Genomic DNA, 12,339 nt, shown 5'->3' on the forward strand with positions numbered 1-12,339 from the left:
TGCTTAAACTCTTCCCTATCTTCTTATTCCCCTTAGAGTAAGATCCAAAAGATATAAAGCAGTCTCCAAGGCCCTGCCTGTTCCAACTTCTGTTTTCCTTCTCCTCTCTCTCTCTCTGCCATAGCTATTGTTCTTGTCACAAATCTTTGCCAAGCATCTAAGTGCCAGGTGCCGGAGATACAACAGAGAACGAGACTGATGATGTTATTGCCCTCATGGAACTTAGATTTTAATGGGGGAGGGACTACATTTAAATTTAGAGTCAATGAACAATGAAGTGAATGGATAAATAGACAAAATATACTCAGGTGGGGATAACTGAAGAAAAACAATAAACAAGGGGATGAAAGAATATTTGGAGGCAAGATGCTACTTTAGATACTGATCTGAAGCGAAGTGATGAAACAAACCTAGTTGTTTGAAAATAGGGGCAGGAAACAGAAAGTTCAAAGGCCCTAGGGCTGGAAGCAGGGGTGCAGGGAGTATGGGGGTGGAAGAGGTGACGAACTGTTGGAGGAAAAGGGCAGCCAGTGTGACAGAGGTAAGAAAGGTGTGGGGAATTGCTGGCCGGGGTCAGAGAAAAGGAGGGGCCAGATGGCACTGTAAACTAAGGGTAGGAGTTTGGGATTCCCTCTGAGCTCCCCTGGTTCCTTGGGCACATCTTCTCAGAGCCTTCTCACATGCATTTGCCTGGACTGTTCTCCTGCCTAACTTCTCCTCTTTCTCAGAACTCCAGCTTACACATCCTTTTCTCCTGGATGACTTCCCTGATAAATGTTCATGTAATTTACATGCATTTCGCTTACTCATTCCACAAAGATTTATTGAGTGCCTGTTTCAAACATTTCATGCAAAGATGGGCACAATAAAGGATGGAAAAGGCAAGGACCTCACAAAAAGAGGAAGAGATTAAGAAGAGGTGGCAAGAACACACAGAAGAACTATACAAAAAAGATCTTTATGACGCAGATAACCACAAAGGTGTGATCACTCACCTAGAGCCAGACATCCTGCAGTCTGAAATCAATTGGGCCTCAGGAAGCATTACTACAAACAAAGCTAGTGGAGATGATAGAATTCCAGCTGAGCTATTCCAAATCCTTAAAAATGATGCTGTTAAAGTGCTGCACTCAATATGCCAGCAAATTTGAAAAACTCAGCAGTGGCCATCAGACTGGAAAAAGTCAGTTTTCACTCCAATCCAAAAGAAGGGCAATGCCAAAGAATGTTCAAATTACCATACAATTGTTCTTGCTGCATCTGCTAGCAAGATTATGCTCAAAATCCTTCAAACTAGGCTTCAGCAGTACATGAGCCAAGAACTTCCAGATGTACAAACTAGATTTAGAAAAGGCAGAGGAACCAGAGATCAAATTGCCAACATCTGCTGAATTATAGAAAAAAGCAAGGGAATTCCGAAAAGACATCTACTTCTGCTTCATTGACTATGCTAAAGCCTTTGACTATGATGATCACAACAAACAGTGGAAAATTCTTAAAGAGATGGAAATTCCAGACCACTTTATCTGTCTTCTGAGAAACCTGTATGCAGAACAAGAAGCAACAGTTAGAACTGGGCATGGAACAATGGACTGGTTCAAAATTGGGAAAGCAGTACATCAGGGCTGTATATGGTCACCCTGCTTATTTAACTTGTATGCAGAGTACATCATGTGAAATGCTGGGCTGGAAGAAGCACAAGCAGGAATCAAGATGGCTGGGAGAAATATCAACAAACTCAGATATGCAGATGATACCACTTCAGTGGCAGAAAGTGAAGAGGAACTAAAGAGCCTCTTGATGAAGCTGAAAGAGGAGAGTGGAAAAGCTGGCTTAAAACTCAACATTCAAAAAATGAAGATCATAGCATCCAGCCAAATAGATAGGGGGAAAGTGGAAACAGTGACAGATTTTATTTTCTTGGGCTCCAAAATCACTGTGGACAGAGACTGTAGCCACGAAATTAAAAGATGTTTGCTCCTTGGAAGAAAAGCTATGACAAACCTAGACAATGTATTAAAAAGCAGAGACATCACTTTGCCAGCAAAAGTCCTTCTAGTCAAAGCTATGGTTTTTCCAGTAGTTAAAGCTATGGTTTTTCCAATAGTCATGTATGGATGTGAGAGCTGGACCATAAAGAAGTCTGAGAGCTGAAGAATTGATGCTTTCAAACTGTGGTGCTGGAGAAAACCCTTGAGAATCCCTTGGACAGCAAGGAGATCAAATCAATCAATCCTAAAGGAACTCAACCCTGAATATTCATTGGAAGGACTGATGCTGAAGCTCCAGTACTTTGGCCTCCTGATGTGAAGAGCTGACTCACTGGAAGAGACCCCGATGCTGGGAAAGATTGAAGGCAAGAGAAGAGGGTAACGGAGGATGGTTGAATGTCATCATTTACTCAATGGACATGAGTTTGAGCAAACTCCAGGAGATAGTGAAGGACAGGGAAGCCTGGCATGCCACGGTCCATGGGTGGCAAAGAGTTGGACGTGACTCAGTGGCTGAATAACATCAAATGTTTCCAAGGGTTTCCCAGGTGGCTCAGTGGTAAAAGAATCTGCCTGCCAAGGCAAGAGTCAGAGGAGAAGCTGGTTCAATCCCTGGGTCAGGAAGATCCCCCGGAGGAGGGAAATGGCAACTCACTCCAGTATACTTGCCTGGAAAATCCCATGGACAGAGGAGCCTGGCAGACTGCACTCCATAAGGTCACAAAGAGTCAGGCATGACTCAATAACTGGACATGTGTGCAGGCATGTTTCAAGAGGACCTAGTGAGTCTGGTGAAGGGTGGAGGGTGAGGACAGGAAAAGCAAGAGGTGGTTGTCCCAAGAAGCCAAAGAAAGAGTGTTTCAAGAAGCAGAGAGTGCTTACTGGAATGAGGTGCTGACAAGTCACCAAGTAACACAAAGCCTCAAAACTATCCATCAGCTTGTGACATAAAGACGATTATACCCTAGTGAGAGATGTTCATAGCGTGATGGGGGTGAGGAAAAGATATTGGAGAGAGTTTAGAACTGTGTAAGAGGGGAGGAAATGGAGAAAGTGAATGTGGGCAAAGTTGGAATTGACTTTCTTTCCTTTTGCCAGGCTTTACTTTTGTGCTTTTAAAAATCATCAGTGAAGGAGGAATTTCAGTATGTGGGTAGGTAGAGGCCAGTTGAAGGGGATTTTTTCCACTGTCCCTTTATTTTCTATTCAAAACCATATTCAGTAATATTTAAATGTGACCCACATTTGTTTCAGTCCTCTGTGGATGTGAATTCATGTTTTTTCTTCCTTTTCCAAATGTTCAAGTGGACCCCATACTTCATGGGAAAAGAAATACACAGGATTTCTTACACTAGGTGATTCCTTCAAAGAGAAAGTGGAGACAGAAATTATTTATATATATGACATTGGATCTAATACCATCTAATTCCCTCATTTGAGACCTGTCATAGGCAAGACTTGCATTATTTGTAATTTTAACATGAAAGATCAGGTTGGCATGATTTGGATAGAAATTTCTTACTGGAATTTTGGAGGGATATTACATATTCTGCTTGTGGCAATGTGAGGAATCTGTCATCTGAATAGATGTGCAAAATTTCAGTTTAACTTGCTTTTGTTTTCTGTTTTTTTCCAAAGAAGTAGAGGAAACTTCTCACCAAGATAAGATGATTTTCAGGAGAATATCAGGTATATAAAGGGCAATTTGACCAAGAGTGTCCCCAAGTAACAGCTCTTTTAAGAAGTTTGGTTGCAATGAAGAATAGCATCTGGAAAGGTCAAAGGAGGGATTTCCCCTGAAGTTGGAGGATTGAGCATGACTAGGTGCTAATGGGAAAGGATGAGTAGGAAGGCATTGGCTACATGATAGAGGAAAGAGAAGGAATAATCCAGGAGCCTCAAACTCAAATGTCCAAGGGGCCAGTAGGTGACCTAAATGAATGATACAGTGGGATGTAAGAAATGGAGAGTGGCAGAAACTGCAAGACTCTGGAGAGCACAGGCTCCTTCTAAATACTGGCCTGAGGCACAGGGGTGGCCTAGGGGTTGATGGAACTGTTCTTGATGGTAATGGCAGTATACACACAAATGTATGTCTTGATCAAAACTTGTGGAATTATAGATGAAAAAGGAAAGGTTTTACCCTCCATTTTCCCTCATTTTAAGTAAGATAAAAAGAAAAGGAAAAAACCTATATAGGTTAAGCATAAGATATGTCTGTGGGCCACAACATTGTTTTATGGCCTCTGGAATGTTTGAGAGGATTGTTGTTGTCCTTCAGTCACTCGGTTGTGTCTGACTCTCTGTGACCCCATGGACTGCAGCACACCAGGCTTCCCTGTCCTTCTTTATCTCCCTAAGTTTGCTCAAACTCACGTCCATTGAGTCAGTGATGCCATCCAACCATCTCATCCTCTGTCACCTGCTTCTCCTCCTGCTCTCCATCTTTCCCAGCATCAGGGTCTTTTCCAATGAGTCAGCTCTTTGCATCACGTGGCCAAAGTATTGGAGCTTTAGCTTCAGCATCAGTCCTTCCAATGAATATACAGGGTTGATTTCCTTTAGGATTGACTGGTTTGATTTCCTCGCTGTCCAGGGGGCTCTCGAGAGTCTTCAACACCACAGTTCGAAAACATCAATTCTTTGGCGCTCAGCCTTCTTTATGGCCCAAGTCTAACACTGAGGGGATAAGGCTTCTTAAAACATATGAGGAAGGGGACTCAGATGTCTGGTGGAGAGATATGCCTCAGGTGGAGGAGGAAAATGGTCTCCATGGTAACGGGAGGAACTGTAGTAAGGGAGTGAAAGCAAGCAGGTGTTTGTGGCAGGAATCTGAGGGATTTTGGATTTGATGACTTCAGTTTTGCCAGCGCATCAGGAAGCCCAGTCATCTGTTGACTCTGTGGTGGGAAGTAGAAAGTCACATACTGGGGAAGAGTAGGGATGGTTTGATACAGACACAGAGATTTCAAAAATGAATGGACTAGGAAAGAAATGATAGGCTTGTTAGGCAGTATTTCAAGCCCTTCTGAGATTGGTGGTTATATTAATTAAGGTTGACTTCAGCTGTATATAACAAGAAAAACACAGCAAAATAATGCCGTCTTTGAAAACATCAAAGTTTATTTCTTTCACACAGAGAGATTATGGAGGTGAGACGAGGGCTGGCACGTGACTTCATCAGGGATCAGAATGACTACTTTTTGCTTCAGCATCTTGGCTCTTGGCTTCCATCCTCAAAGTTACCTTATGGTTCAAGACGTCCTCAGGGGCCACACTGGATGGTAAGGGGCGGCTCTTCCCCTGAATCAGCTCTCTTACACTTTACTGCTGCAGTCACACAACATTTTCCCTTGTTTTCTATAACATAGACACTTGGCCACACCTGCATATAAGGGCAGCTGGGAAATACAATACTTCATGCCTGGCAGCAGTGTTTCCAACTAGATATCAGTTCTCTTACATTTTAGAGCATGGAGTTGGGAATCTCTGCCACAGCGATCTGCTCTGCCTTGCGCTTTTCTTCTCTGGTGGGGATCATCTCAGGATATGGCCATGGAGAAAAACCTGGGTGTTGGTTTTACCAGGGGCTGGAGTTTTATCGGATGAATTGTAAAAAAAATAATAAAATAAAAGCCCTGAGGAATAAGAATCTAGAACTGCCTGGAGAGAGTGACTAAAATTATGAACCATAGATTCTAAACTAGATTTGGAGATAGGTGAGGGCAGGTGGAAGCTGATGGATAGAGAGAAATCAGAGGCCTGCATTACAGACATCCTGATGCTGTGGAAGAAATGTTCCTGTGGAAGAAATTGAGTGGGCAGGAAGTTGTGGTGGGGAGGTGAATTTAGGCTGTAGACAGACAGCCGCCAATCATCATTTTAAAGAAAGGAGACGGGACGACCACACCCTGAATCTCAAGTGAAGATCAGGGAGTGAGAAGAGTCCACCAAACCTCTTTCCCGATTCTGTCCCTTGCACGTCTACCTCCTGCTTCTGTGAATCTGGATCTGTAGTATTCGAAACTGAGGGTGCGCATTCAAACACTAGCTTCCGTCTCACATTCTGCACCCTGAAGTTCACATTAGTCCCAGATCATTCTGGGACCTGTGGGACCAGGTCTAGGCTGGACAGTATGTCAGGCTTCACTGGAGAGGCATTTCAAATACTTTGAGGAAGGCACTCCAAAGAGCAGGGCGCTCTGAGAGCCTCACTCACCCACGTCTAAGTGTTTGAATGCGCCCTACTTGCCACACTCCATGCAGCACACTTGCTTCATTTGATCCTCATAAGCACTTTGTAAGGTGGATACTATCATCAGACCTGTTTTACAGATGAGAAAAGTGTGTCCCAGAGAGACTATGTGACTTCCCTCAGGTCACCCAGTGGGGAATCCAGGCTCTGAAATGTCTTCTCTTTCTACATCCCATATTATTTGCCCATGAAGGGTCTTGCCTTTTTCACTTCTGCTAAAACGGTGTGTGCTATTTCTTTGCAGGAGTACGGCACTCTGCTATTTCCTCTGGTTGCTGACTGAGTACATCCCACACCCAGTTTCTGTGACTAGGTTTTGGCCATAGGCAGAAGCCCCCTCTGATCTCTTGACAGGAATAGGAGACCCTCCCCTGGTTTGCCTCCACGGTTTCATAGCTCCTCACTCCTGTCTTAGGTCCAGGACTCCATCTGTGTCTGACAGTCCCCTGACTGTTGTCCTGGTGAGGTTCAGCTCCCATGTGCAATAAACTTGAGCAACTGCTTGAACAACTTTTAAAACCAGAGAAAGGGCCATCAAGCTTGAAGCTGGAAGGTTTATTTAGTACCTGGCAAAAAGTCAGGTTACAATCATTCTATGTAAATCTGTGGTGATGTTAATGATTATTCTGGTTCGAAATCTTCATCGGTTGGGACAGACTTTGGGCAAAAATCATTAGGGTAAGGTGTGGCTGTTCTCTAACCTTGGCTGACGAAACCTTGCACCTGGGCAAGAGGCCAGGTCAGAATTTAAGCACTGCTGCATGGCTAAAGTCATTGTTTCAACACTTTCACCAAGAGCCCTAAATGAGAGATGGCTTCATCTCTTGAGAGGCATTGGCTTGGGGTTAGGCAAAAGCTTTACTGCTTTTACAGATATCTTGGTCTCAGTCTGTTGATCCTCCATCTTTTCCCTGACCACCGTTTATGACCCATAAATAACTATAAATAAATCAATAAAATGGAACTCCTGTGAAGGCAGAAACTCGGGATGTTCATTAGAGGGAGGGCAATGGGAAGCCCCATCTCCTTGTTAACTCTCCTGAAAGAGAGCATCTGGACAGTGTTCAGGAATCAAACAAGGTTTCTGGAGTGTCTGGTGACTTTGACAACCCCTCAGGGATAGGGCAGGGGAGGTGCTGAGTGTAACTGTGAATTAGAGTCCCAAGGTTCAAAACAGCAGCTGTTCCTACTCAACGTAAAGCCAGAGAACTTCTCAAAGATCCCTGCCTGAAAATGGCACTTATCTGTGATCTCAAGAAGGACGATGCCTCCCAGAAAGGTCTGGTACCAGGACAGACATCATTTTTTTCTGTATGGGTAGTTATCCCAGGACCTGCAAGTTAGTTTCCCCTCTTAACTTTTTAAAAAATATATTATACTTAGGAAATTTGTCCTGTTTTATTGATTGATTGATTGGCTGTGCTGGGTCTCCGTTGTGTGCATTGGCTTTCTCTAGTTGTGGTGAGCAGGAGCTTCTCTTCCCTGTGGTGCATGGTCTTCTCACTGCAGTGACTTCTCTTGATCCAGGGGCTTCCTAATGGCTCACCCACTCCAGTGTTCTTGCCTGGAGAATCCCAGGGACGGGGGAGCCTGGTGGGCTGCCGGCTATGGGGTCGCACAGAGTCGAACACAACTGGAGTGACTTAGCAGCAGCAGCAGCAATGTCTCAGTGGGTAAAGAATCTGCCTGCAATGCAGGAGACATAGGAGACGTAGATTTGATCCCTGGCTTGGGAAGAGCCCCTGGAGAAGGAAATGGCAACCCGCTCCAGTATTCTTGCTTGGAAAACCCCATGGACAGAGGAGCCTGGCAGGCCACAGTCCAAAGGGTTGCAAAGAGTCAGACATGACTAAGCACACAGGCACGTTGTCTCTTAGTCCAGAGCACAGCTCTAGAGCGCCTGGGCTCAGTAATTGTGGCATATGAGCTTAGTTGCTCTGTGGCATGTGGGATCTTCCCTGACCAGGGATCAAAGCCACGTCCCCTGTGTTGGCAGGTGGGTTCTTAACTACTGGACCACTAGGGAAGTCCTTTAAATTTTTTTTAAACTAGTTTTATTTATTTTTTATTTTTTGGCTGTGTTGCACAACATGCGGGACCTTAGTTCCCCAACAAAGGCTGAACCCATGCCCCTTGCATTGGAAGCATGGAGTTCCAGTCACTGGACAGCCAAGGAAGTCCCCTACTCTTAACTTTTGACCTATGTAGCAAATGAGGCAATAGATATGAAATGAGGAGCTAAAATGAGTCTGGTTTCTAAGGTACCTGATGGAACAGAACCAAAATTTCTGGATGAGAGAGAATTGACTTCAGGCCAACTCACTCCCCAGCACTTATCCTAAAACTTAGCCATCCCAGTTGGTTTTCATCAAGTTATGATATACAGACTGGGCACTTGGGGTGGCTGCCCGCGTCCATCAGCCCCAGGAAATACCACGCATTTCCATCATAGTGTCACGCTTGGCTATTTGTTCTGGACAGAAGGACTTCGGTTCCCCCTTGATGGCTTGTGTCTCGGTTGTTTGACTTCACTGTGGCATGAAATCATGGGCCTATTAAAGGAGTAGAGACAGTGAAGGGTTATGTAAGGTTTAAATCTCAAAGTCAACAGAAATGGGTTTCAGGTTGCTGGGCTGACAGGAAGGGAGTTTTGGCATTTCAGGGGCAGGGTTGATGCTGCCTGTGCAGCCTGTCTAACCAGCAGCACATTGTCTGAGGCACTGCTGTCAAGCGCCAGCGCAATTATTCTAGTTTGGATCTGGAAAGCATCAAAGGCATGTTGTGGTGGTGGTGGTTCTTACCAGGCAGATTAGTTCAGTGGTATGGGATTCAGTCCAAGCCTTGGAACTATCCAGAGACTGGATTACTGCAGGATTCTCAAACTTGTGTTTGAATCTATCTCTACCATTAGCCTGTGTCCATGAACAAATTACATCCTGGGATTGGGACTTCCCCTGGTGGCCCAGTGGCTAAGACTCTGCTGTCCAATGCAGGGGACATGTGTTTGACCCGTGGTCAGTGAATTAAGATCCCACATGCCGTGGGGCAACTGAGCCCCTGCACCTCAACTAGAGAGCCTGTGTGCCACAAATTACAGGGCCCCTGTGCTGCAACGCAAGATCCCACATGCTGCAGCTAAGCCCAGGAGCTGCCAATAAATAAATAAGACTCTGACACTCCTGCTTTAATGTGTTACCACCTATAGCTGTGCCTTAGCCTCTCTGTACCTCAATTTCCTCATCTTTAAAATAGGAAAAATAAACATGAACTCCTCATAGAGTTGCTGTGATAAATAGTTTTCAGCATAGTGCCAGCACATTGTAAGTGCTTGATTCATTTCTGCTACTGATTTTATTATTACAAATAGTCTAGGATGTGTTCCTTCCCATCTATTTTTATTGTAAATGCTCTATTTTGAGCTCTGTCAATTTTGGCCTGGGTTACATGTTGTTGTTCACTCGCTAAGTCACCTGGCTTCCCAGGTAGTGCTAGTGCTAAAGAACCTGTCAATGCAGGAGACATTGGAGATGTGGGTTCAATCCCTGGGTCAGGAAGACCCCCTGGAGGAGGAAATGGCAACCCATTCCAGTATTCTTGCCTGGAGAATCCCACAGACGGAGAAACCTGGTGGGCTACGGTCCATAGGGTCACAAAGAGTCAGACACGACCAATGTGCCGCAGCACAGTCACTAGTCATGTCTGACTCTTTTCGACCCCATGACCTGCAGCACACCAGGCCTCTCTGTCCATCATTATCTCCCTGAGTTTGCTCAAATTCATGTCCACTGAGTCAGTGATACCATCCAACCATCCATCCTCTGTCACCCCATTCTATCTTGCCCTCAATTTTCCCCAGCATCAGGGTCTTTTCCACTGAGTCAGCTCTTCACATCAGGTGGCCAAAGTACTAGAGCTTCAGCATCAGTCCTTCCAATGAATATTCAGGGTTGAGTTCCTTTAGGATTGACTGATTTGATCTCCTTGCTGTCCAAGGGACTCTCAAGGGTCTTCTTCAGGACCACAGTTCAAAAGCATCAATTCTTCAGCTCTCAGCCTTCTTTATGGTCCAACTCTCACATCCATTCATTACTACCAGAAAAACCATAGCTTTAACTAGATGGACCTTTGTTGGCAAAGTGATGTTTTTGCTTTTTAATACACTATCTGGGTTTGTCACAGGTTTTCCTCCAAGAAGAAACCATTTTTTTCTTTCGTGGTTGCAGTCACCATCCACAGCGATTTTGGAGCCCAAGAAAATAAAACCTGTCCCTGTTTTCACTTTTTCCTGTCTATTTGCCATGAAGTGATAGGATTGGATGCCATGATCTTCATTTTATGAATGTTGAGTTTTAAGCCAGCTTTTCCACTCTCTTCTTTCACCTTCATCAAGAGGCTCTTTAGTTCCTCTTCACTTTCTGCCATTGAAGTGGTATCATCTGCATATCTGAGTTTGTTGATATTTCTCCCAGCCATCTTGATTCCAGCTTGTGAGTCATCCAACCCAGCATTTTGTACAATGTACTCTGCATATATAAGCAGAGTGACAATATACAGCCTTGACATACTCCTTTCTCAATTTTAAACCAGTCTATTGTTCCATGTCCAGTTCTAACTATTGCTTCTTGTCCTGCATATAGGTTTCTCAGGAGACAGGTAAGGTCATTTGGTATTCCCATCTCTTTAAGAATGTTCCACAGTTTGTTGTGATCCACACAGTCAAAGGCTTTAGCACAGTCATAGTCAATGAAGCAGAAGATGTTTTTTGGGAATTCTCTTGCTTTTTCTATAATCCAGCAGATGTTGGCAATTTGTTCTCTGGCTCTTCTGCCTTTTCTCCATCCAGTTTGTACATCTGGAAGTTCTCAGTTCACATACTGGTGAAGCCTAGCTTGAAGGATTTTGAGCAATATCTTGATGGCATGTGAAATGAGTGCATTTGTACAGTAATTTGAACATTCTTTGGCATTGCTTTTCTTTGGGATTGGAATGAAAACTGACCTTTTCCAGTCCTGTGGCCACTGCTGAGTTTTCCACATTTGCTGGCATAAAGAGTGCAGCACTTTAACCACATCATTTTTTAAGATTTTAAACAGCTCAAATTGAATTCCATCATCTCCATTAACTTTGTTCTTAGTAATGCTTCCTAAGGCCCACTTGACTTCATACTCTAGGATGTCTGGCTCTAGGTGAGTGACCACATCATTGTGTTTAACCACGTGGTTAACATGGTTAACATCATTGTGGGTCATTAAGAGCTTTTTCGTACAGTTCTTCTGTGTATTCTTGGCACCTTTTCTTAATCTCTTCTACTTCTTTTAGGTCCTAGCCATTTTTGTCATTTATTGTGCCTATCTTTGTATGAAATGTTCCCTCAGTAACTCCAATTTTCTTGAATAGATCTCTAGTCTTTCCCATTCCATTGTTTTCCTCTATTTCTTTGTATTGTTCATTTAGGAAGCCTTTCCTATTCAGTTCAGTTCAGTTCAGTCGCTCGGTCGTGTCTGACTCTTTGCGACCCCATGAATCACAGCACGCCAGGCCTCCCTGTCCATCACCATCTCCCGGAGTTCACTCAGACTCACGTCCATTGAATCAGTGATGCCATCCAGCCATTTCATCCTCTGTCGTCCCCTTCTCCTCCTGCCCCCAATCCCTCCCAGCATCAAAGTCTTTTCCAATGAGTCAACTCTTCACATGAGGTGGCCAAAGTACTGGAGTTTCAGCTTTAGCATCATTCCTTCCAAAGAAATCCCAGGGCTGATCTCCTTCAGAATGGACTGGTTGGATCTCCTTGCAGTCCAAGGGACTCTCAAGAGTCTTCTCCAACACCATAGTTCAAAAGCATCAATTCTTCGGCGCTCAGCCTTCTTCACAGTCCAACTCTCACATCCATACATGACCACAGGAAAAACCATAGCCTTGACTAGACGGACCTTAGTCAGCAAAGTAATGTCTCTGCTTTTGAATATACTATCTAGATTGGTCATAACTTTTCTTCCAAGGAGTAAGCATCTTTTAATTTCATGGCTGCAGTTACCATCCGCAGTGATTTTGGAGCCCCCCCAAAATAAAGTCTGACACTGTTTCCACTGT

This window comes from Budorcas taxicolor, chromosome 21, assembly GCF_023091745.1.
Source record: "Budorcas taxicolor isolate Tak-1 chromosome 21, Takin1.1, whole genome shotgun sequence".
Lineage (NCBI taxonomy): Eukaryota > Metazoa > Chordata > Mammalia > Artiodactyla > Bovidae > Budorcas > Budorcas taxicolor.